General features: G+C 42.3%; 1 protein-coding gene across 23 annotated transcripts in view; it reads right to left on the minus strand.

Annotated features, from left to right (window-relative positions):
- NFASC (neurofascin) overlaps positions 1-27,509 on the minus strand; it is a 222,619-nt gene that overhangs the window by 125,141 nt on the left and 69,969 nt on the right. For 22 of the 23 annotated variants that reach the window (XR_016313276.1, XM_089681130.1, XM_089681128.1 and 19 more), the window contains one exon: positions 13,881-13,944. The exons of the other annotated variant lie outside the window; for it this stretch is intronic. The gene's annotated coding sequence lies outside the window, so the exon portion shown is untranslated. The remainder of the gene's footprint in view (positions 1-13,880; positions 13,945-27,509) is intronic. 23 annotated transcript variants of the gene reach the window in all.

Raw genomic sequence — 27,509 nt, forward strand, 5'->3', positions numbered from 1 at the left:
GGGTGACAGTATGTAAAAAAAAAAAATAACAAAATAAGTAATAATATTAAAAAAAATATATATATAAAAAAAAATGTTTAAAAATTATAATTTTTGGTTATAAACTAATTTGGATTATTTTACTAAAAAGATAACGGAATAAATTTTGGCCAAGATTTATGATGAAATATTATTTATTTGCAACATTTTATAAGAAAAACACTTTTTTTCAAAGTTTTTGGACATTTTCATTTACATAGCAAAAAAAATAAAAATCCCAGTGGTGAATAAATACCACCAAAACAAAGTTTTATCTGTCTCAAAAAAATGGTAAAAAATTCATATGGGTACAGTGTTGCATGACCGCGCAATTGTCATTCAAAATGTGATAGCGCTGAAAGCTGAAAATTGCCCTGGACAGGAAGGTGCCCAGACTGGAAGTGGTTAAATAAAGAAACCTCCTAATGCTGTTTGTCGTGTTACAAAACTAGCAAGTTTTGTAGGGATGGCCTCAGCAACAGCATACTCTTGCAGTGTATATCTGGCTGTGGAATTTATCATTATCACAACCAGCATGGCTTTCTGACTGCAGCACCCCCAATCAAGTGATATGTGAGTCATTTCAGGAAAAAAGCTTTTTTACTAGTAGTTTTAGCATTTACATGTGTGTGTTATCATCAAGTGTTACTAGGCCAGCAGAGGTGTGGACCATTGGCTTCTGCGAGACCACTGGTCCACACTTCACTTAGGGGTGAGTGAAAAATTTGCCAAAATTCACCAGTATAATAGTATTTGAATCCTGAATTTTCAGTGTAAAATTCAAAGATTCACATGACAGGCTCAATATTTTGTGTTCCTGTTGAGTTGGTTCTCACAGATGCGATCCCCACACATTGTGTTTTGAGTGCCATTATGAAAAGGGTCCTGTGCGAGTTTGTAATGGTGCAATCCAGGCTTTCAAGTGATAGAGTAGAGTGGCATGCGGAGATAAGATCCGCATGCCACTCTACTATTGACAGGCTCTACGCATGCCACTCTACTATTGACAGGCTTTTTCGCATTTTAATCTATGGGAGGCTTTTTTGTATTGAGGTCTATAGGAGGAGTTTTCACATTACAGTCTATGGGAGGCCTTTTCACATTGAAGTCTACAAGGGGCACTTTTGCATTGAAGTCTTCAGGAGGCTTTTTTCCCATAGAAGTCTGTTGACAGCATTTTCACACTGAAGTCTATGGGAGGCATTTTCACACTGAAGTCTATGGGAGGCGTTTTTGCATGGAAGTCTATGGGGGGCATTTTCCCATTGAAATCTATGGGAGGCATTTTCCCATTGAAGCCTATGGGGTACGACTTCCCATTGAAGACTATGGTGAGCGACTTGCCATTCAATTCTATGGGGTGCGACTTCCCATTAAAGTCTTTGGGGCACAACTTCCCATTGAAGTCTATGGGGCGCGACTTCCCATTGAAGTCAATGGGAGGCAGTGTGTGAACCCAGGCGCCATGACGCAATTTCTAGTCACCACGGTGACCTGATGCCAGGGATTTTTTCAAGCCCTGATTTAAAACATGTATGGGGTATAAAATTGCCAAGTGTTTTGAATGTTTACATTAAGTAAAAATTATTATTAATAATATTATTATACTGGATTCATATAGCACCAACAGCTTGTACAGTGCTTTAAAAAGAAACAGTACATGTTACAATGCAATGCAGGACAGGGTTTGGGGGGCAATGCTCATAAGAGTTTGCAATCTAAATGGAAGGGTAACTGATAAAGGCTGAAGAAAGAAAAGCTTCCCTGAAGAGATAAGCTAACATCTAAAGGTGGGGTAGGGAGTTCTGAATGATGGGAGAGGCTCTAGAAAAGTTGTGGAGTTTCATTATATATATGTATATATATATATATATACAGTATGTGGCTATATTCCGAAACTTATACCACTTGTCAGAATAAAAAGTAATAGAAGACTATTGAAAATGTTCTAACAGTTATTGAATTTAAAAGTAATGCATTTAGTTTGTAGCAATTTTATGCATTTCCACTCTTTGAAACTGTATGGTCTCCTTTTCCCCATCCCATGTTTTGCACATTTATTATGTAGCCTCAGGGTCAGCCCTCTCCATCTGCTTTAAAGTCCAGCAGGTGCACGTCATATCATCTTTCCAATGCTCTGGTGAACTAATTGTACTGAATATTCTCCATGTACAATTTCAATATCTATAGCCTATTTACAAGGGTACCATGTGCTAAAGAGGTTATTTGGCTTCAATGCTTAATGGGTAACTCCACTTTCATGGGAAGAAACAAAAAGAAAAAAATGAAAAAAGTTAATCTAGCTCAACCAATAGAAAAAAAATAGAATAAATGAATAGAAAATATACATACACAGAATGCTATGACCACCATTGATCCAGAGGAAGGCAAAAAAAAACCTATAAAGCATGGATGGTCCTATTTGCTCCGCTGGGGAAAAATAAATGCCTTTCTCATCCCCAGAAAGAAATTTGATATTCCCTGGATGAACAATCTCTGGTGTTATTACCTATAAATGTTAATATCCAACTATATTTTGTGCATTTTAGAATGCATTCAGCAATTTTTTTAAAAACAATCTACTGAGCTCATCAGAACTATTTCTGTCAGGAGTTTAACTCACATTTTTACAGTTCTTACTATGAAAAAGCCTTTCCGTGTGTGAAGGTTATATTTTCCTTCATATATAAAGAGTGCCCCCTTGTCCTCTGTAACAACCTGAAAGTGAAAAACTCTATACCAAGTTCCCTATGTGGACCACTCATGTACTTACACATGGTGATTATATCCTCCCTTAATCTCCTCTTCTCAAGAGAGAATACATTTAATTCCTCTAATCTTTCTGCATAGCTGTGCTCTTCCATGCATCTGCCTCATGCTTCTGCCGAGTTATCCAATATCCTTTTAATCAACTGGTACCCAAAACTGAACTGCATATTCTAGATGAGGTGTTATTTATACAGGGGCAAAATTATGTCTCTCTCTCTCTATACCTCTTTTACTACAAGGAAGTATTTTGATTGTTTTAAAAACTGCAGCTTGGCATTGCATGCTAATGTAGCACCATCCTAGTACACTAGGGGGAACTAGACTCCAATTGTTAGTGAGGAGAGCTGAGTGTGATAGCTAGCAGGGGTCAAACTTTGGTCAGAGCTGAGAGGCTCTACAGACCAGCCCCCTAGCATTTCCCCCAGTTCTAGAACTTTAGAGAAAGGTCTAAAAACAGTGGGTGGGTCTAAGGAGTGACTGATCTTAACTTCTGAGGGATTTTGGCCAATCCCCAACAGGAGGCTTGGCAAAGGCTTAGGACAACCCTTAAAAGTGAGAGAGCCTGCTCAGCAGCAGGAGGAGAGTTCAAGTGGAAGACAAAGAGGATGTAAGGCTGAAGGCAGGAGCCTGGGTGGGAGCCCAGATAGAAAGGGGTTCACCTACAGGCAGTGGAGCTTGGAAGGAAGAAAATTTGGATCCTCACCGGCCCCCAGGGCGAGGACCACCTGTGCAGCAGGGAAGGAGACCCAGCTAGAAGGCCTGGTAGCAGTCACCTACCCACTAGCCGCACAGGAGAAGGACTGAGCGAGTAAGCATGCACCCCCTGGGGAAGATAGGGGAAGGAGCATGCTGGTGGGAAACCAGATTAGCCACCTACTGGGACTATCTTATTCCTTAAAGTGACTGGCACTGGGTCCCCTGCTCAGGGATTCCTCCAGACAGCTGGGTGAATTAGAGGATTTATCTGGGGTCTGGGTAACACTACAAGAGAGGCTGGCTAACTCTCCAAAAGAGACTGTTTTGCTGTAGAGACTTATAAATAGTTGCAGGAAGTTGTCCTCGGTTTCCCAGTTCCATTGCGTATCCCATACACCCCTTGCAAAATTCCTTGCAATGTACATTGATCACCCTTGAGGTGACTGTTTTTTTTTCCTCAACAGTCGTTGAGCTTTTCCAAAATGTTTCTGTACTTTTAATTGGCTTTATGGAAGTGCTGCTAGCGGATGGAACTCAGGGTACATGCCTCACATCTCAAGCTGAGTGCCTCTGTTCTCCATCCTGCAACTCCATTCCACCAATGCACACGCTGTGCTTTGGCTTCCTGTAGCTCATAGAGGAGAGGTAAAGAAAGGAGGCCAGAACAATAAGAAGACTCAGGCACTTCATGGTCTCCTACTCTGTGGGCTGTGTACAGCAGTGCAGAGACAGAAAGGCTCACAAAGGCCACAATGCAGATGGCCTAAAAGTGAGTGGGTATGTCTGTTACAAAGAGAATGAAGTAAGTAGCAACATTTTTTATTTGCCATAGTTGTCTAACTTCTCGTACAACATAACAGAAAAAAAAGGAACGTTTTTACGAAGTTATATTTCCATGTACTTATACATATTTTTTCTGTGTTCCTTCTTGTTTGATGCCAGGCAGTTTAAAGTGGAACTAAATTCTCCTATACTTTATAGCCAAAGAAGATACCATCTTAATTTCTGTTCAGATTAGTGGTTGTCTGGTTCTGCTCATGGGATTAGCTATGGCACTAGCCAATCTGAAGACCTGACACTCCAGCTGAGCACTACCATAAGCACACTGGAAACCTTTGAAAGGGTTTGGAAAGACTGAAGAACCTTTAGCATCCAGTACCACCTCTTTAGCTAGGAACTCCCTAGCTTCAGGGTTTAGATGCAGAGACTCTAGGTTTTCCTCTTATTTGTGGTGTGGTACAAATGTATTATCTGTTATTGTTTATTGCTATTACTGTTTTGTTTTCTTGCCTCTAGTATGTTTTTTAAATCATACCTTTTTCTATTTTGTATGCCTACAATGTTCTGTAACTAGAACCTTTTTGGTAAAGTTGGATAGTTACTTGTGAGCCACTAGGAGTTTTCCCACTATATACAAGCTCTAATATTAATTAATTTTGTGCATAAAAAATATCAATTAATTTATTGCATGAAAAAATAATAATTAATTGCGTGCTTGAAATAATATTTTATAAAATATTAGATCGCCAGGTACTTATTACACCCTCTCTAGGTGTATAAATGTCAACCATAAATACCAGTATTGTACCGCGCTCCAATATATTCTACCTCATGTGATATTATGAATTCCTGTGTATACCACCAATGATCAAATAATTTCATCAATCAATAATACTTGGATATATAATTTGTGTAAATATATAAAATATTCTATAAATGTGAAAAAACGAATAAAATAGAAACGAAAAAATGTAGAAAAATAAATAAATAAATAAAGTGGGAATGATAGTTCTCTTCTGTGTAAATGAGATGGTGTTATTATTTAGACTGGATTGTGTAATGAGTCTGTGTCCACTGCGTGAACCACTCTCTCCTCTCTCCTCTCCTCTCTCCTCAGCACAGCCTTCTCAGTGGGATTTTCTCCGCTGGCTGCTTGGCTTAATCCTCCATATATGGAACCAAAAGATTTGTAATTCTGTTCAGCATGATCTCTTTTACAGATGCTGATAGGGTCTGACTTCGCTTTTCTCTCCTGCAGTTGAAGAGATACAGTTTGGTCAAGGACCACCCATGGCTATGACTGGATAGTAAAAAGGAGCAGTTTCTTTTGACACATTCATGTATGACTTTCCATAGCCTTTTTCAGCCTGAAAAAGGCTATGGAAAGTCATACATGAATGTGTCAAAAGAAACTGCTCCTTTTTACTATCCAGTCTAGAGATGAGCGAATCGAACTAGGCGAACCGGAATTCGAGTCGAATTTCAGGAAATATTCGATTCGTGTCGAAACCGAAATTTTGCCTACTTCGGGTGCACGAATCGAACATTTCCCGATCAGCCGGCAAAAGTGTCCCTGCAGTGAGCTCCGCTATTTCTGACAGTTCTCTGACAGAAGGAACACATGTTTAGCGGTTGAAACATTGTATCTATTAGTTTACATTTAGGATACAGATGTTTCAACCACTGTACATGTGAAGAAGTTGTGAGAGAACTGTCAGAAATAGAGGAACTCTGCACATACACTTTTTGCCGGCTTGGAATTATTCTTCTTTTCATCCTACTTCTTCTTCTTCTTCATCCTCAGAAGAAGAGGATGAGGATGAGGATGAAGAAGAAGAAGAAGAAGAAGAAGAAGAAGAAGAAGAAGAAGAAGTAGGATGAAAAGAAGAATAATTCCAAGCCGGCAAAAAGTGTATGTGCAGAGTTCCTCTATTTCTGACAGTTCTCTCACAGCTTCTTCACATGTACAGCGGTTGAAACATCTGTATCCTAAATGGAAACTAATAGATACAATTTGTATCTATTAGTTTCCATTTAGGATACAGATATTTCAACCGCTGTACATGTGAAGAAGCTGTGAGAGAACTGTCAGAAATAGAGGAACTCTGCACATACACTTTTTGCCGGCTTGGAATTATTCTTCTTTTCATTCTTCTTCTTCTTCCTCATCCTCATCCTCATCCTCTTCTTCTGAGGATGAGGATGAAGAAGAAGAAGAAGAAGAAGTAGGATGAAAAGAAGAATAATTCCAAGCCGGCAAAAAGTGTATGTGCAGAGTTCCTCTATTCTGCAGATACACTTAGAGGAGCTCTGCAGATACACTTAGAGGAGCTCTGCACATACACTTTTTGCCGGCTTGGAATTAATCTTATTTTCATCCTACTTCTTCTTCTTCTTCTTCTTCTTCTTCATCCTCATCCTCAGAAGAAGAAGAGGATGAGGATGAGGATGAAGAAGAAGAAGAAGAAGTAGGATGAAAATAAGAATAATTCCAAACCGGAAAAAAGTGTATGTGCAGAGCTCCTCTAAGTGTATCTGCAGAGCTCCTCTAAGTGTATCTGCAGAATAGAGGAACTCTGCACATACACTTTTTGCCGGAAACCGCTGTATGGAGTGAATGTCCCAGAACTGTCAGAAATAGACTATTTCTGACAGTTCCATGACATTCCCTCCATACAGCGGTTAAAACAGCTGTATGGAGTGAATGTCCCAGATCTATCAGAAATAGACTATTTATGACAGTTCTGGGACATTCACTGCATACAGCTGTTTTAACCGCTGTATGGAGGGAATGTCATGGAACTGTCAGAAATAGACTATTAATGACAGTTCTGGGACTGTCCTTCCATGCAGCGGTTGAAACATTGTATGTATTTGTTTCCATAAATGGATCCATTTATGGAAACAAATACATACAATGTTTCAACCGCTGTATGGAAGGACAGTCCCACAACTGTCATTAATAGTCTATTTCTGACAGTTCCATGACATTCCCTCCATACAGCGGTTAAAACAGCTGTATGGAGTGAATGTCCCAGATCTATCAGAAATAGACTATTTATGACAGTTCTGGGACATTCACTGCATACAGCTGTTTTAACCGCTGTATGGAGGGAATGTCATGGAACTGTCAGAAATAGACTATTAATGACAGTTCTGGGACTGTCCTTCAATGCAGCGGTTGAAACATTGTATGTATTTGTTTCCATAAATGGATCCATTTATGGAAACAAATACATACAATGTTTCAACCGCTGTATGGAAGGACAGTCCCACAACTGTCATTAATAGTCTATTTCTGACAGTTCCATGACATTCCCTCCATACAGCGGTTAAAACAGCTGTATGGAGTGAATGTCCCAGATCTATCAGAAATAGACTATTTATGACAGTTCTGGGACATTCACTGCATACAGCTGTTTTAACCGCTGTATGGAGGGAATGTCATGGAACTGTCAGAAATAGACTATTAATGACAGTTCTGGGACTGTCCTTCAATGCAGCGGTTGAAACATTGTATGTATTTGTTTCCATAAATGGATCCATTTATGGAAACAAATACATACAATGTTTCAACCGCTGTATGGAAGGACAGTCCCACAACTGTCATTAATAGTCTATTTCTGACAGTTCCATGACATTCCCTCCATACAGCGGTTAAAACAGCTGTATGGAGTGAATGTCCCAGATCTATCAGAAATAGACTATTTATGACAGTTCTGGGACATTCACTGCATACAGCTGTTTTAACCGCTGTATGGAGGGAATGTCATGGAACTGTCAGAAATAGACTATTAATGACAGTTCTGGGACTGTCCTTCAATGCAGCGGTTGAAACATTGTATGTATTTGTTTCCATAAATGTATCCATTTATGGAAACAAATACATACAATGTTTCAACCGCTGCATGGAAGGACAGTCCCAGAACTGTCATTAATAGTCTATTTCTGACAGTTCCATGACATTCCCTCCATACAGCGGTTAAAACAGCTGTATGGAGTGAATGTCCCAGATCTATCAGAAATAGACTATTTATGACAGTTCTGGGACATTCACTGCATACAGCTGTTTTAACCGCTGTATGGAGGGAATGTCATGGAACTGTCAGAAATAGACTATTAATGACAGTTCTGGGACTGTCCTTCCATGCAGCGGTTGAAACATTGTATGTATTTGTTTCCATAAATGGATCCATTTATGGAAACAAATACATACAATGTTTCAACCGCTGCATGGAAGGACAGTCCCAGAACTGTCATTAATAGTCTATTTCTGACAGTTCTATAACATTCCCTCCATACAGCGGTTGAAACCGCTGTATGGAGTGAATGTCCCAGAACTGTCAGAAATAGACAGAAACTGTCACAGAACTGTCCTTCTTCTCATCCTTCTCCTTCTTCTCATCCTTCTTCTCATCCTTCTCCTTCTTCTCATCCTTCTCCTTCTTCTCATCCTTCTCCTGCTCATCCTTCTTCTCATCCTTCTCCTTCTTCTCATCCTTCTCCTTCTCCTTCTTCTCATCCTTCTCCTTCTCCTTCTTCTCATCCTTCTCCTTCTCATCCTTCTCCTTCTCCTTCTCATCCTTCTCCTTCTTCTCATCCTTCTCCTTCTTCTCATCCTTCTCCTTCTCCTTCTTCTCATCCTTCTCCTTCTCCTTCTCATCCTTCTCCTTCTTCTCATCCTTCTCCTTCTCCTCATCCTTTTTCTTCTCATCCTTCTCCTTCTCCTTCTTCTCATCCTTCTCCTTCTTCTCATCCTTCTCCTTCTTCTCATCCTTCTCCTTCTTCTCCTTCTTCTCATCATTCTCCTTCTTCTCATCCTTCTCCTTCTCCTTCTTCTCATCCTTCTCCTTCTCCTTCTTCTCATCCTTCTCCTTCTCATCCTTCTCCTTCTTCTCATCCTTCTCCTTCTTCTCATCCTTCTCCTTCTCCTTCTTCTCATCCTTCTCCTTCTCCTTCTTCTCTTCCTTCTCCTTCTTCTCATCCTTCTCCTTCTTCTCATCCTTCTTCTTCTCATCCTTCTCCTCCTTCTTCTCATCCTTCTTCTCATCCTTCTTCTTCTCATCCTTCTCCTTCTTCTCATCCTTCTCCTTCTCCTTCTTCTCATCCTTCTCCTTCTTCTCATCCTTCTCCTTCTTCTCATCCTTCTCCTTCTTCTCATCCTTCTCCTTCTTCTCATCCTTCTCCTTCTCCTTCTTCTCTTCCTTCTCCTTCTTATCATCCTTCTCCTTCTTCTCATCATTCTCCTTCTTCTCATCCTTCTCCTTCTTCTCATCCTTCTTCTTCTCATCCTTTTCCTTCTTCTCATCCTTCTTCTTCTCATCCTTCTTCTTCTCATCCTTCTCCTTCTCATCCTTCTCTTTCTTCTCATCCTTCTCCTTCTCCTTCTTCTCATCCTTCTCCTTCTTCTCATCCTTCTCCTTCTCCTTCTTCTCATCCTTCTCCTTATTCTCAGCCTTCTTCTTCTCATCCTTCTCATCCTTCTCCTTCTCATCCTTCTCCTTCTTCTCATCCTTCTCCTTCTTCTCATCCTTCTCCTTCTCCTTCTTCTCATCCTTCTCCTTCTCCTTCTTCTCATCCTTCTCCTTCTTCTCATCCTTCTCCTTCTTCTCATCCTTCTCCTTCTTCTCATCCTTCTCCTTCTCCTTCTTCTCATCCTTCTCCTTCTCCTTCTCCTTCCTCATCTCCAAGGGCATTTAAATTAAAGGTACAGTGTTCTGCACTAATTTAAAGGCTCTCTGAAGCCTAGAAACCCTTTAAATAAGTCATCTTCGTAGCGGAGAAATTCGCATCGAATCGAATTTCACACTGGAATTCGCCGAATCAGCCGAATCGAATTTTTCATTTCTTCGCTCATCTCTAATCCAGTCATAGCCATGGGTGGTCCTTGACCAAACTGTATCTCTTCAACTGCAGGAGAGAAAAGCGAAGTCAGACCCTATCAGCATCTGTAAAAGAGATCATGCTGAACAGAATTACAAATCTTTTGGTTCCATATATGGAGGATTAAGCCAAGCAGCCAGCGGAGAAAATCCCACTGAGAAGGCTGTGCTGAGGAGAGAGGAGAGGAGAGAGGAGAGAGTGGTTCACGCAGTGGACACAGACTCATTACACAATCCAGTCTGAATAATAACACCATCTTATTTACACAGAAGAGAACTATCATTCCCACTTTATTTATTTATTTATTTATTTTTCTACATTTTTTCGTTTCTATTTTATTCCTTTTTTCACATTTATAGAATATTTTATATATTTACACAAATTATATATCCAAGTATTATTGATTGATGAAATTATTTGATCATTGGTGGTATACACAGGAATTCATAATATCACATGAGGTAGAATATATTGGAGCGCGGTACAATACTGGTATTTATAGAACCTTTTTGGTGATGTTTTTGGAGCTGTGGTCTAAATTTGTGTTCTTGCATACACTGAACTGCTGTACATTTGTATATGACTAATAAAGTATTTTTTGATGTAAAAACAAAATCACACTTACCTAGGTGGATGCAGCATCGATCTGATTCTGCATCTGTCCCCTGCTGACTCTAAGGCTGAAAACTAAGGGATCAGACACTGTTCACTGCTCAGTTATCCTCACTGCTCTGAGCAGAGAGCCGTGACTGTCAGTCTCCAGCTCTCTGCTCTGCCCCCGAGAGTGGGAGTCGCTGGTTCCGGCTCTCAGCAGTTCGCTGAGAGGCTGAGCCAGGTGCCGATCCAGGCTCCTGGGTGGATCCTGACCCTTTGGTCATGATCTTCTCCCAGCCTGCACTGGCTCTGTGACATCAGTCAATAGAAAGCTTTAGCAACAGAAGTACAGCCAAACGAGCTTTGTCTGTACTTCTCTTTTAATCATAAATACTTGATTTAACATCAAATTATTCTTGTCTTGAGATTTTCTAATAATGCCCCCCAAAATTTGTTTTAATTTTCCTGCAACCATGGCTTTAGAACTCTGTATAGGGGATTTCTCAGAATTCTCATTTCCCTGCTGATATAATTCCAATCACTGTACTCATATTTATTGAACTTTTATTCTCAACAAATATTAAGTTGTAATGTTTACATAATTTTTTACTTAGCTCCCAAAAAATTCAGATTCAGCATTGTTAAAGGCACCAAAACTTCACCGAACCAGGCACCAAAGTTCAGGATAAAGTAGGGAACCTCTGTTTGTTTGTTTTTTATGCCCGTGAGTCTATTGGGTCACAGGACTGTTGTTTACTGTCTATGACTCCAAGACAAGATGGAAAAGGGTATTACTGGAACAGTAAGACATAGACAGAAATAAAGCTTGAAAGAGGTCCCAACCCTTTCCAAATAAGTCTCTGCCCTCATCAGATATTTTCCATCACTTCCTTCCCTGTTGTCACATTGTTAACAGAACACGTAGTGATGGTTAATAGAACCAGCAAGAACACAAAACAGCAAGAAAAACACTTCTCTTCTGGCCATCTGAAAACATTTTATCAATAATTAAAATGATTGTAAACTCATATTTTTTACAATCAAAAACATTTCATACATATCCATACAAAACGATTGCACAGATCCCACATCCCACATTCCCATCCTTATGATATATTTTGCTTTTTTGTTTTGCTTCAGGATTTCTAAGGAAAACTACCCCCTTTGTGGGCTTGTGGACTTTCAGTTCTTTACCCCCAATACCCAATATAATCTGTTGACTAAAACATCTATATTTGGGGTATAAGAGTGCCTGTTTGTCTTTTTGCCCTTTTAAATGTTGTGACAATTTGCCAGCTTCTAATAATATTTATCCTGCGCAAGACTATTTAAAGTGATTTTAGATTCTTGATAGGTACATTATAATTTTAGACAGCCCTTCTTTATTCTCTTGTGCAAATTGTGGGCCACAGTGGAGAGCACACATTAGAGATACTCAATCGCATAAAAGATTTCTCTGTTGTACATTGTTTGATGTGAGTTATTTGATTACATCTCTGTTTATTTGTGATATACTTCTTTGGTATACTTTTTCATCCTCTTAGTATGACAAACATTGATATATATTGATGTATTACAGAAATCACCAGTGAGAATAAAGCCCCTGATAAAGACTTACTCTATCTGCAAGTTGAAATGCGTTGAGGTTTTATTATTGTACATCTGATATTCTCTTTCTGGAACACTGGATATATGCTTCACACAATGGATTATTAGTAATGTCTATGTTTTTATGATCTTGTTGTACTATACCTGTGTGAGAGTGATATAGCCTGACTGGCATATTTTTTAATGCTTTGATGCTGAATAAAAATGTGTAATTTTAGTATAGGAACGTGTAATTATATGCCCTAAATGTTGTCTTTAGAGTGAAGGTCCACTTTAATGAGAGTGCTGGCTGTCATTTTAACAAGTTCCCGCCTGGCCTATAGCCAGATGGCAGGCGGGCGAGAAGCTCCTCTCTCTGGGTGGACGCCATATGGCGTCTTTTCAGTCATGCGCAGTTTGCCTGCCTGCAGAGCCGCGCAGCGGCACGATCTGTCACCAGCCGTGTACCTCGGACACGGCTGATGACAGATCTGTGTACCGGCCCCGTTGCCAGTATCATGTGACCTGCTGTGACCAATCACAGCAGGTCACATGACAGTTGTATACAATGGATGGCTTCCTTTCATATCATCCATTGTATACAACTGTGTCTAGCTCTGAATGGTCACAGCGATCACATGCACAAGCTGGGCTAATCACAGCCCAGCTGTGGCATGTGATTAGCTGTGGCCAAATCACAGCTAAGCACAAAAAAACCCCTGAATAAATTGATTTCATTCAGGTAAATGCTTGCTTATAGCAAAGTAATTCTTTGCTACAAGCAAATTATGTAAAAAAAATAAAAAATACTGATCACTTTCCCAAAGTAGTACAATGTTACTATGGTAACATTATACTACTTTGGTTATAGTGAAATATGAAAAAAAAATCTTAAAAAAGAGAAAAAAATGTAAAAAAAAATAAATAATAAAATAATAAAAAAAATTATCAATTTTTTTTTCGTACTGTCACCAGTCAGTGTCCCTGATCACCGCCATGCCAGTTATATGATGACGCTGTACTGCACTGGTGACAGTATGTAAAAAAAAAATTGTGAAAATCATTTTTTTTATTTCTTCATTTCCGAAAAATTATGACAAAAAAATTACAACTTCAAAAAACTCGCCATGCCTGTTATAAAACAAAGAAAAACGTGTTTTTTTCCCCTAAACTTTTGGTCTTTTTTTGTTAATTTAGCAATAAATAAAAACCCCAGCAGTGATTAAATACCACCAAAAGAAAGCTCTAGTTATGTGAACAAAATGATAAAATTTTAGTTTGGGTACAGTGTTGTATGACCGCACAATGGTCATTCAAAGTGTGAGAGCGCTGAAACCTGAAAACTGGCCAGGGCAGGAAGGTGTAAAATTGCACGGTATTGAATTGTTTAAGGGCACTGCCTAGTAAACCCCCATCCCCCCAGGGGATCTTTGCTTTACTGAATGTTGTCCAGGTAGACCTCAACCTCTAAAAGGTTGCCTACCCCTGGTATATGGCCAGAAAGGCTATTTAAAATAAAGCATATTTTAAAATGATCCATACAATAAACTTACTCCAGACAGAGATTATCAGCTCCTTGCGTTTTGTCAGTCTTCCCCCTACCATTCGAATTTCAGTCTACAAGAAAGCACATAGGATTTGTCATTTTTTTTATATTCTGTGTACTTACAACTTGTCTTAACAATAGGCATAAACAAATCCCTGACCATTTCAAATAACCAAAAATATTAATTAAAACTTCCTCCTTCTCCTTGTACACCCACTGCTCCTGAAGTTGCAACACACTTCTGTGGTCTATAGTTTTCTATGGTTGAAGCAGTCTCTGATCTCCTAAGAAGACTAGGTGATGACATTCTCCTTGCTGAAAAGAAATCAATCTCACAAATCACCTTTTATTTACTAGTTGGTTTCTGAAAAAGGATGACTCATGCCTGTAGCTGACTCCCATACATGAAAAGTAATACAATACATTTAGGAAGTCCTATTATTATTAAAAGCAATAGAAATGCTCCCACCAGCCGCTGCAACCCCCTCAACCTTATACCTGTCCCCCTCCTCCCCGCATCCACCTCTCCTCTCTCGGTTGCACTCCTGAACGCCCGTTCGGTTTGCAACAAGCTCACCGCCATCCATGACCTCTTTGTCTCCCACTCCCTCAAGCTCCTAGCGGTCACCGAAACCTGGATCCAAGCCACTGAGTCCACCTCCCCTGCAGCACTCACCTGTGGAGGCCTCGTCTGGACCCACTCACCCAGACCGAGTGGTCGCAGAGCCGGTGGGGTCGGCATGCTTCTGCCACCTCTGAGCACCTTCCAGGTCCTCCATAACCCCCCCTCCCTATCCTTCTCCTCCTTCGAAGCCCACTGCATCTGGCTCTTCTCTCCCACCCCCCTGAGGTTTGCAGTAATCTATCATCCTCCTGGATCCGTATCCCTCTTCCTGGACGACTTTGCCGCCTGGCTTCCCTTCTTCCTCTCCTCCGAGCTACCGACCATCATCCTCGGGGATTTCAACATCCCCATCAACGTCAACAACCCGGCTACTTCCCAACTCCTCCTCCTAACCTCCTCCTTCACGCTCACACAGCACACACAGTCCTCCACCCACACCAATGGAAACACCCTGGACCTCGTTTTCTCCCACATCTGCACCCCCCACAACTTCACTAACACCCCCTTCCCCCTCTCTGACCACCACCTCCTCACGTTTTCCATCTCCCCCTCCTCTAACCCCCCCCCAAAGCGTCAAACCATCACCAGCTTTAACCTCCGCAACCTAAACCCGGCCCATCTCCACCCGGCAGCTGACCGTCTGTACAACAGTATCCTTCCACTGTCATGCCCTGACCTGGTCACTACTGCATACAACGACTCACTGTCGGCTGCCCTCGACTCCCTGGCACCCCTAACCACGCGTAACATCAGACCCCAACCGCTTCAACCCTGGCAGAACGACCATACAAAATCTCTCAAACGACGCAGTCGCGCACTGGAGCGATTATGGCGCAAGACCAGATCCCCTCGTGCATTTTCCCTCTACAAATCTGCCTTCGTCACCTACACCACCTCCCTCCACGCTGCCAAGCAAGCCTATTTCGTAACCCTCATCAACACCCTCTCCACCTGTCCTCGCCGGCTCTTCTCCACTTTGAAATCCCTGCTCTCTCCCCCCCCCACCTCCACTCAGTACCTCACTCACCGCCCATGAAATTGCCAATCATTTCCAAAACAAGATTGACGCAATCCGTGAGGACATTGTCAACTCACAATCTTCCTCTCCACCTAGCCCCCCTCCCTCCATCACCCCCTCAACTCTCCCCTCCTCTGACCTTGTAACTGCACTGCCCCCCACCATACCTAACGCCCCGCACACTATCACCTCCCCAACGCTCTGTTCCTTCAGCCCCACTAACACTGAGGAGGTCACTAAGGTCTTCACTGAAGCCCGCCTCGCCACTTGCCCCCTGGACCCTATCCCCTCACAACTCCTCCAGTCACCCCCCTTCTCCATCATTCCCTCCCTCAACCACATCTTCAATCTCTCCCTCTCTACTGGCACATTCCCCTTCCCCCTAAAGCAAGCACACATCACCCCCATACTCAAAAAACCCTCCCTTCATCCCACTGACCTAAACAACCTTAGACCCATCTCCCTGCTACCAATCACTTCCAAGCTCCTTGAGCGCTTAGCCTACAATCGCCTAAGCGCCCACCTCACTGATAACAACCTCTTTGATCCACTACAGTCTGGATTCTGTCCCCTACACTCCACCGAAACCGCCCTACTTAAAATCACTAACGACCTGCTAACCACCAAAGCTAATGGCCACTACTTCGTCCTCCTGCTCCTTGACCTCTCCGCGCCCTTCGACACAGTCGACCACCCCCTCCTCCTTACCAAACTGCACTCCTTTGGCATCAGGGATGCTGCTCTCTCCTGGTTCTCCTCCTACCTATCCCAACACTCCTTCAGCGTCACCTATAACGATGCCACCTCCCCCTCTCTCCCCCTCTCTGTTGGAGTCCCCCAAGGCTCTGTCCTCAGACCCCTCCTCTTCTCCACCTCCTCCCTTGGTAAACTGATACACTCCCACGGCTTCAACTATCACCTCTATGCCGACGACATACAAATTTACCTCTCCACCCCTCACCTCACCCCCTCACTCTCCGCCCGCATCACCCACCTCCTGAACGACATATCAGACTGGATGTCGCTCCATTTCCTCATGTTAAACCTGTCCAAAACCGAGCTCCTGGTCTTCCCCCCAGCCCGCGCCCCATCCTCTCCATCACGACTAACAACGTCACCATCAATCCCACCCCACACACCAAAGTCCTGGGTGTCACCCTGGACTCAAACCTTTCCTTCCAACCTCATGTCCAATCACTATCAAAGTCATGCAGGCTCCACCTCCGCAACATCTCCAAGATACGTACATTCCTCACCCCAGACACTACTAAACAACTAGTACACTCCTTCATCATCTCACGCCTGGACTACTGCAACTCCCTTCTCACTGGCCTACCCAAACAAATGCCATCCCCACTCCAGTCTATCCTGAACTCAGCGGCTAGACTCATCCACCTCACCAACCGCTCCACATCTGCCACCCCCCTCTGCCAATCCCTTCACTGGCTCTCGATTGCCCAGCGCATCAAATTCAAATTACTAACTCTGACCTACAAAGCCATTCACAACGCCGCCCCAAACTACCTAACTGACCTGATACCCAAATACCACCCTACCCGTGCCCTTTGCTCCTCACAGGACCTCCTACTCTCTAGCTCCCTGGTCTCCTCCTACCACGCCCGACTTCAGGACTTCTCCAGGACTTCCCCCATCCTCTGGAACTCCCTACCCCAATCCATCAGACTGTCACCTACCCTCCTCACCTTCAGGCGCACCCTGAAAACCCATCTCTTCAGGGAAGCCTACCCCACCCTCACCTAACAACCGATCTCCTCCACTCCTCCCACCACTCCATCCCCCACAGCCACTTCCTCCTGTACCACTATCCCCTCCCTCCTAGATTGTAAGTTCGAAAGAGCAGGGCCCTCGAACCCCTCGTGTATTGTATTGTTACTGTCTTGTCTCATGTTCTGTCCCCCTCGCTATTGCACAACGCTGAGCAAACCCTTCGGCGCTATATAATTACTGTATAATAATAATAATTGCACTGAAAATCAGATCAAACCACTGATGCGGTAGTGTGAACCTAGCCTTAACATCTAGTTATAGACAGGGAAAGTATATCCACACAGTTACATATGTTTCAGGTGTAACAAAATGAAAGTAAGATTACAGTTTGTACATGTTGCCATTTTAAATAAATATATGTGCTGCATTCCGAAAATGACTTACTATGACTTTAGCCAGTAATTCAAAATTAGTATTTTATTCAATTCTTCGTTTTCTTAAACATGCATTTAAAAAAATGATTGAGAGCTGATTCACACATGTGCAGTACGAATTGAAGCTCAGGTTACACAGCTAATTTATACAGTAGTTTTTAACAGGTTCACATCAGGTTTACATCAGGTTCAGGACAGGATTACCTCAGGATCTTATCTTCTTCACACATATGTGGTTTAGAAACTGTTCCCATAGAAGTCAATAGTCTGTAATCCGCACCTGAACCGGACCACACTGCTCAGAAATTTGTCATGGCTCATTTTAAGTGTCCGTTCACATATATGTGAATTGGATGCGGTTTGAACCGCATTTAATCCACATGATATGTGAACTAACATTGCTTCCTATGGTGCCTGCTCACATATGTTCGGGGCACTGGCGGCGCAGATTGAGTGCGGTTTTAAAAAGAGTCATGTACGATATCTTAACAGTGCGGTCCAGATCAGGTGCAGAATACAGGCTATTGACTTCTATGGAAACCGTTTCTAAACCGCATATATGTGAAGAGGATAAGCGGGGACAGTACAGTGGCTAAATGGTTAGCACTTCCGCCTGACAGTACCAGGGTTGTTGGTTTGAATCCAAACAACAGCACCACCTGCCTGGAGTTTGTATGTTACCATACCATGCTAGAGTACAACTGAACCATGCTCCAGACCACCTCTTTTAAGCAGGCTGGGCCACGGTATGCTGAACTGTGTCAAAGCACAATATAGAGCAATCGCACTACTCAAGTAAACTGAATTTTGGGGGTCTGGCATTGTGCATACACTCTAGCATGTGTACACATCTAAGCTAAAAAGCATAGGGAGCCAAGAGTTACACATTCTTATCACATATGACCTTTCACGTAACACACACACAAAAAAAGACAATAGAAGATGGTACATATAAACCGTATCAGCCATATATACTGTTAGATTACAGGATACAGAACAATAGATAATCTGAAACATGATTGTGGGATATGATGCATAAAAGACATATTGCACAGTCTGCGGAGGACCTACATAATTAACCTGGATGCATGCACTATATATCCACTTTGCCTGCACTCTGAGATAAGATGAGCATAGAAAATAGCCATGATTTCCATCATCTTTTTTTTTTCTATGTGGAAGATTACGAACTTGTAAGCTCCATGAAAGAAATGGGCATGTACACATTTTTCATCAATATTAGGACTTCAGATGATCTTGCTGCTGAATTACCTTAACAGAGCATTTCAAATGGAGTAATGGAACAAAAAGTGTACGTTGCTAAATACTTTCAAAAATAGTATCTTTGCAAGTGTGGTATAATATTTAAAGTGGTTCTAACGGCAGAAGGTTTTTTACCCTAATGCATTCTATGCCTTAAAGTGTTACTAAATTTATTTTTTTTAAATTAAAATAACAAACATGTTAGACTCACCTGCTGTGTGCAGTAGTCTTTTTGAGTCCTCCGCCAGTGATCTTGGTTTCGCCTCTCCTTCAAGGGTCCCCATATAAAGTTGTTTTCTATGGGGGCACAGTGTGTGCTCGCTCCTGAGCTGTGTGTCTGTGGAACCATGCTACATAGACTCACACAGCAGGAATTCCTCTCCACTGTATTTGATGGACAACAGCAGGAGCAGCACAGGAGCAAGCCTGCTCTAGTGAACCCATAGCAAGACATTGCTGTGTTCACAATGCAGTAGGAGAACCATTCGGTACATGCCTGAGAAGCTAGTGGACACTACATTGAGTAGCGATGTCTACTACAGTGATTTCCAGCTTCTAAGTCAGTGGTTCTTAACAGAGGTATATCATAAAATCAGTGGGCCTATGTACAAGAGCAAAAGTGGGCCCCCCCAGTGAAAAAAAGCAGTGCGCTAAGCGTGCCGTGGCAAACAGCGCATGTAGTTTAAATTGCACTAAATATTGGGCGTGGCTTAAAGGGGTGTGGTTAAAGAGAGTCTGAAATGACTTACTTAGTGCAGAATGTTAACCACTTTCTGACCGGACTATATCTGAAAGATGGCTAGAGCATGGTTGGCTGGTTCTGGGAGCACATCAGGAGTGCTCTGTGATTGTTCAGACACAGCTGATCACATCACAGAGAGAGGTAGAGGGCCAATCCCAGCGGCCCTTTACTACGTGATCAGCTGTGTCCAATCACAGCTGATCGCAGTGTAAATAGACTTACCGGCTATCAGCACTCTTATTCTCATGCGCTGTGACAACCTGGGGAGAAGAAAGACAGTAACCAGCGTTTCTCACGGGAACATCTACACTGATAATCAGGCCACTGATCATCAGTGGCCTGATCATCAGTGCAGCCCCATAAGTGCTAATCAGTGCTGCCTATAAGTGCCCATCAGTGCTGCCTATCCGTGCCCATCAGTGACGCCTATCAGTGCCTGCCCATCAGTGCCACCTATCAGTGGCCATCAGTGCTCCCTCATCAATGCCCATCAGTGCTGCCTATCCGTGCCCATCAGTGACGCCTATCAGTGCCTGCCCATCAGTGCCACCTATCAGTGGCCATCAGTGCTCCCTCATCAATGCCCATCAGTGCTGTCTCATCAGCGCACATCAGTGAAGGAGAAAAACTACTTATTTTCTGTCTTTTTTTTTATTTGTTTAGCAAAAAATAAAAAACTCAGAGATGCTCAAATACCACCATTTGCCCCTCACGCCCACCACTTGTCCCTATGTACAATAAAAAAAAAAGGCCATGTACACAGTTCAAGAGCCCAGAAGGAATGTAAATTCATTGCATTTTTGTGGGCAGGGTGTGATAGGGAGCCCATTTGCACTGCACACCTTGCACACATGGATGATACGCCACTGGCTCTTAACCTTGAGTCATGGATCTCTTGTCAGAATCAGATGAACGCTATGGAGCCTGTCCCCAGAAATATTCACATAAACACAATTTTGCATGAAATGAATATAGGTACTTTATTGTAGTGAAATGTGATTGCTTCATGCATATTTGACATACACAAAGTTTGAATAAAGTAAACAATATTAACAAAAAACTCACTCCTGGCACAAGATGGCAGTTGGGCAGAGAACAATGATACAAATTTAAATTGTAAAAATGGGCCAAGTCAAGAGACGATTAGTCACTCAACCGGCCCAGGCTTAGTAAAGATCCCGACTTTACAGTTGGGATTCACTCAGATGCCCAGACCGGTAGATAGCCCAGCATCTCAGTGCACCACTGGGAGACTGAGCAACTCCCACCCCTTCCACAGCCTGGCATTCTAATGAGCTCTGAAAGGGCAGAGCAGAGAGCTGGTGAATCACAGTCACTGGCTTTTTGCTCACTGAAGGCTGATAACTGAGCAATCAGTGGTCTTTGATAGCTCATTTCTCAGTCATAGAAGTGGTAGGGAACAGATGCAACATCAGGCCAATGCTGCATCCACCTTGGTGAGTATACATTTTTCTTATTGGGTTACTCCATATTTGTCCTTTAATTTCTTTCAATGGGAAACCATTAATTTGGACAAGGAGGAAGGCTGTATAGTGAATCTAAATGTTACTTTTTATCTGACTCTCACGGATCTCCTAAAACCCATCCATGGGCCACTTAGGGGTCCATGGAGTCCAGATTAAGAACCCCCGTTCTAGGTAGGGTATATGAATAATTACATTGGTTCAAGCTGGACCAAGGTAACTATGTAAAAATGCCATACCTGGAATTCTTTTTAACAAGTTAGAGCCTGTTGATGGGCCACTTCTGGGTCCACGGACTGCAGGTTAAGAACCCCTGTTCCAAGTAGGATATATTTATAATTACATTAGTCCAAGCTGGACCAAGGTAACTATGTAAAAATGCCATACCTGGAATTCTTCTTTAACAAGTTAGAGCCTATTTATGGGCCACTTCTGGGTCCATGGACTGCAGGTTAAGAGCCCCTGTTCTAGGTAGGGTATATTCATAATTACATTAGTCCAGGCTGGACCAAAGTAACTATTTAAAAATACCATACCTTGAATTCTTCTTTAACAAGTTAGAGCTTATATGAGACTTTAGTGATAGTGTTTACATGTACTTTTTTATTGTCCTTAGTGGGCATGGAACAGAGTAGGAGTGAACAGAACAAAACTTTCTGTACTACTACCACCATAACCACTGTGACATTTTTGTTTGTCCCTTGTTATATTGTAATGTATACTGTATTAAAGAAAATGTTTAGCATAGAGTGACTGAAGCTATAATTAATGTACAGAGAAATACCATGAACTTCAGAAAAAGAAGCCCATTTACAAAGGCACAAATAGAAATCTCAAAAAACAAAGTAATAATACCACAAGGCTTCTCCCCACTATTGTGATGGTTTTCGTTTCCACTCTGTTATTTTTCATTAACAAAAAAAGGATTCAGTCTGTACAGAGCATTACATTCCTACATCCCACACGCAAATTCCTAACCTCTTTCTCTGTATCTCAATGAAGCATGTACACAAGTTTATATTCTTGGTGTTATAACGATGTTCTCATTAAAATACTATTTGCATAACTACCGACCTGTCTATAAACACTCTGTTCATAGCTTTCCTCTTATTTTTCTAGCAGCGTAAAATTAGTTCATTTAGCCTCTAACCTTTCCAGGCTGTGTTTCAGTTGCTAATATTGATTCTTGGGCTTCTTTTTTTTTTTTTCTTAAAAGCATAAACATGTGAATTCGCCCTGGAGTGTTTCTGCGCAGATGGAAGGAAGCCAGCTTGTCTGGTTACAGGAGATCAGCAAGCAGACCTGTTAATATGCAGATGAGAACAGAGGATTGTCCTCCCCCCTTAGGCAGACCAGCCTCATCCATATGTATTTGTGCTTGCAGAGTGGGAGTAGATGGGTTAGACAATTAGAGATTCATCAGTTATTTCATGTTCTGCTATAAAAATATGTGCATATTTTTAATGTTTTTAACATCGCCTTGACATTTCCTATGATATGATTCTTTACAAGAAAACAACTGATGGTTCCCCATGGGCAGTGAATCATCTACATTATTCTGGACCTATGCACCTGCCGCTGATGAATCAATAGACGGTATCCCCTTGTTGAACCTCCCATGTCATCAAGAGACTGGCTAAAATGTTATCTTTGTGACAACAAATACTAATCTCCCAGAAGACTCAAACTGAAGGGGAAAATAATGGATTAGAAACCCATGAAACACATTTTTAAACATAGAAGAACACTTATGAAAAAGGGGAATCACGGCAAGACTTTTCTAAAGTGCGTTATGCCTCCTCCACAAAACAGATGCATAAACAAACAAGCATTAGTGCTGGCCTAGCAGCCTTTACTGTGGGTCAATCGGATGAGGACTTTAAAATATTTATAGAGCAAAGCCATACTCCTTTGTTACAAAGGAGCTCTTATTTATTTGCCTTTCCGTCAATCCAAATGACAAAGCTTCTATTTCATATCTGTTTTTACAATAGGGCTTTTCTTCTTGACTGTTCAGTTAACCTTTTCCTCACTTTAAAAGAAAAAAATTCTCCAAGATACTAAATCAAAAAGCAGTACTTTACAATATATATATAAAAATGTATACCTAGGATAATTCAAATGAAACTGAAATATAGATGCCGATTACTAATGTAGTTGAGAATGTTCACACAGTAAATTGAGTAAATATTGACTTTAATTATCCAATCATCTGCCAATGAAACCAGTAAACATCTGTTTTTCACATCATTGGATAATTTAATTGATTATTTGAACAATTTACTGTCTTAACATCTCTAAAATCTTTTAAGATTTTATCTGTCTGTATTTTATGAACCATGATTTTTTTTCCATTGTGTCAAAATCTTTTTCCTTTATTAGCAGAGAGAGACAGAGACTGACAGTTCTAGCAACTGACTGTGGAATTTAAAAGAGGGGTGGGAGGGCCTTGGGCCAGTGATCCCATGGAAACGGCTGTAATCCCAGGATTATGTGGAAATTTGTCCGTACTAAAATGTGTATATTAAAAACACTATTAAAATGACATTTAGCTTTGTCCTTGTAAACCTCAATGAAAAATGCTAAGTGACTTCAACTAACAATAACAAATTGTATAGGGCAGGGGTAGGCAACCTTTGAGCGGTGGAGATCTGCCTGAACAACATGAAAGGATCACTGGGGTTCAGCGCCATTTAAAAAAAAAAAGGAGTGAACTAGCAACGCCTAGCTAAATAGTAAGGAAAATGAAAAAAATATAATAAAACAAATGTCACTGTAAAAATACATACTTAGGCTGGCCATACATTATACAATTATCTGCAGATTTTCTGCCCAATTTCCTTTAGATTTACCTTCAACTATGTAGTGCAAGGGCCTGCCTAATTGGATACAACTGAAAGTGTTGTTTAGGTTTGTCCTCCTATTATATGGTTTTTGGTAAATCTAAACCAAAAATCTGCAGATAGTTGTATAATGTATGGCCAGCCTTAGTCTACCTTAAAAATGGTCAGTCAGCAGGGCAGTGGACACTATCAGTAGGGCACAGGTTGGTGTCAATCAGTAGAGCAGTGGATGGTGGTGTCAGTAGTTTTTATTTTTACAATTTTATATTTTAGGAGCCCTGTTGAAAGGGGTGCACCTAGGGGAGGGGCCACGCAGCAGAAAAAAAGAAGGAACAAGGATGGCAGGGGTAGCGGGGGAGGCATTTACTAGAACCGATCCCCTGTACTTTCCTCCTGCAGTAGCTGTAAGCTGGTGGGAGGGCAAAGAGGAGATGCTAGCTTTCAGCTGCTCCAGGAGGACAATAAAGGGGATCGTCGAGAGGTAGGTATTTTAAAAACCTGTCTGAACCCCAGCAAGTGGATGGGGATTTGGATTTTTCTGCCCCCCCCCCCACTACCCTAAGACGGCAGCCAGCATAAGGGCACCAGGGTGAGGGGGGGGCAAGAAAATCCCAATCCCCAGCCACTTGCTGGGAATTCAGATTTTAAAATACCTGTGCATGGAAGGGAAGGGTGGGGGGAGGACACTGCTGGTGGGGGGAAGGGGGGGCTAGAGGTCACTGCTATGGGGGGGCAGAGAACACTACTGTGGGAGGGGGTGATATGAAGGGCGGTAGAGGACACTGCTATGGGGGTGGCCCTTCCCATAGCAGTGTCCTCTGCCCATCATCCCCCCCAGTAGTGTCCTCTGCCCCCCCTTTCCCTCCACTGCTGCTGTCATCCTCAGTGCACAGCTAAGAGCGGAAGGCAGCACAGCTCAGGACGAAGGGCGGGAGAAAGAGCTGGCCAAATGAACTTTTCATATGACAGCAGCAGCAGGGGAGACTGGGGGATACAGGGGAGAGGAACCAGCACCTAAAAGGTGGGGGTTGGCAGAGCAGGCCCCTTTTCGCGGTCTACCTGTCACCTGCCCACGTTCAACAGGTAGACCGCGATCGATGGGTTGCCGACCCCCGGGATATACACATGAAAGTTTGCATGTTAGTGTTAGGCACATTGGAGGGAACTCAATTAAGCTGCTGCACCACGTTTGCGGCAATAATTGCTTTGGATAATGTGTTGCACCTAATTCAAAAAACATCTGCAACAGTTTTGGTTCTGACAGTGACTTGTTCGCCAAATTCAAGTAGTTCATCCACATGTTCTTCCACTTCTATGCTGTGGCACAACACCTTCGCCAAATTCAAAATAAGAGAGATATTTGGCGCACTAAGAGGAAAAAGACCAGAAGCATTAGGTGTTGGCTAGTATATTAACCAGGCATAGCCGCAGTGGAAGTGGCACGTGTTCGCAGCATGCATGCTCCTTCATCAGGCCATGCATGGTCTGAACGCATGCCATGCCTTCTGCTGCTGTACCTGGAGCTGACATCATTCCCGCCTGCCCTGTGGATCCACACCAACAAGGAAAAACTGGAAAACACCAGCCCAGCCGAGGACAGTGCATTGGAGACCTGGCTGCAGCGAGACTGGCCAGGAGTTGCACAGCAATAAATTGCTTGTTTTTATTGCTACACTTAGATGGGGCTACTTCTCTCCTTTTTATGCTACATTTAAAATAAAATACTGACAATTCGCATCTTGCGAAAGCGGAGTTAATTAAGACCAACTTTCTTTTGGTGTTCAATGACAGGTTTTGCAAAAGTGTCTCACATACATTACAAAAGTGGCACAGCGTGTGCCAAATTCACAAACAGGATCTAGACATGAATTTGGCACACACTGCACCGCTTTTAGAACATACTCTTTTGCAAAATCTGTCTGCAACAGTTTAGGCTATACTAATGAAAGAATAATTACCTGAATACGGGTGAATCATGTAACATGTTCCAAAGCTTTTTAAATAAGGAAAATTAGCGCAATATACATTTTAACTACTTCTCGACTGCACTTTAGCCAAAAGACTGCTACAGCACGGTTGTCTAGTTCTGGGAGGGCATCCATCGAGCACGCTCTGTGATCTCTGTGTACTTTGGACACAGCTGATCACAGATCGAGGTAAAGGGCCAATTACAGCAGCTCTTTACCATGTGATCAGCTGTGTCCAATCACAGCTGATCATATGTAAACAAACTTGCAGGTTATCAGCATTTCCTTTCCTCACATGCTGTGTCTGTCAGTACATGACATCATCAGTGCCCTAATTATCAGTGCAGGCCCATCAGTGCAACATATCAGTGTCCATCAGTGCCACCTATCAGTGACCATAAGTGTCGCCTTATCAGTGCAGCCTCATTAGCGCCCATCAGTGCAGCTTATCAGTGGCCAACAGTGCCACCGCATCAGTACCCATCAGTGCTGCTTCATCAGTGGAGCCTCATCAGTGCCCATCAGTGCAGCATTATCAAAGCACATCAGTGAAGAAAATAAATTACTTATTTGCAAAATTTTATAACAGAAACTAAGAAACATTTTTTTTTTCAAAATGTTTGATCTTTTTTAATTTGTTTAGTAAGATATAAAAAAAACTCAGGAAAAACTCAGGGGTGATCAAATACCACCAAAAAAGCACTATCTAGCTGAAAAAAATGATAAAAATGTAATTTGGGTACAGTGTTGCATGACCGCTTAATTGTCATTTAAAGTGCGTCGGCACTCTAAGCTGAAAATGTGCCTGGGCAGGAAGGGGGTGAAAGTGCTTTGCATTGAAGTAGGGACACTGTCATCCCATCCATTTAGAGCAAAATAATAGTGACTATACAGGACCCAAAGAATAATTGCTATATATTTACCTCCCCAGTGTCCCCCACCACTCCTTCTGTTCCCAGCCAACACCAAAATACCCACTGTTGGTTGGTGTTGGAGCTCAGCGGGGCATTTGGCTTGAGCACTGTATCAAGGAAGGAAATCATGTTTCCCCATACCTGTAAGCACTGAGTATTTTTCAGAAGAAGGATTGGAGGGGATCAGTGAACAGAAAGTGGTCTGGGAGGGGGCTTTACACAGACACTGTCCCTTTTCCCTGAAGCGGCATGGTGAGATTGGGAGCAATTTATCAAAATTGGAGTAGCCAGAATCTGGAGCAGTTCAGGTGCGTGGCAACCAATCAGTTGTATATTCCCTCAATAGCAGGGGTGTCCCTAGAGTTGGTGTCACCCAGTGCGATAACACTTGGTGACACCCCCTCCGACGTACACTGCAGAATTGATCGGATCTGCGGATTGAGCATAATGGATCGGACTCCGATCCATTATGCTCCCAATCCGCAGATCTGATCCATCCTGCGGGGATCGTCGCCTTGCTTTACAACGTACCTTTTCGTGGAGTGGGTCCGGTGTCACCCCTGGTGCAGCGCGCACTCCCTGCACCTGCCTCGGGATGCCACTGCTCATTAGTTTAGC

The sequence above is a fragment of the Staurois parvus genome, unplaced genomic scaffold (assembly GCF_062004578.1).
Source record: "Staurois parvus isolate SC_StPar_1 unplaced genomic scaffold, SC_StPar_1.0 ptg000261l, whole genome shotgun sequence".
NCBI lineage: Eukaryota > Metazoa > Chordata > Amphibia > Anura > Ranidae > Staurois > Staurois parvus.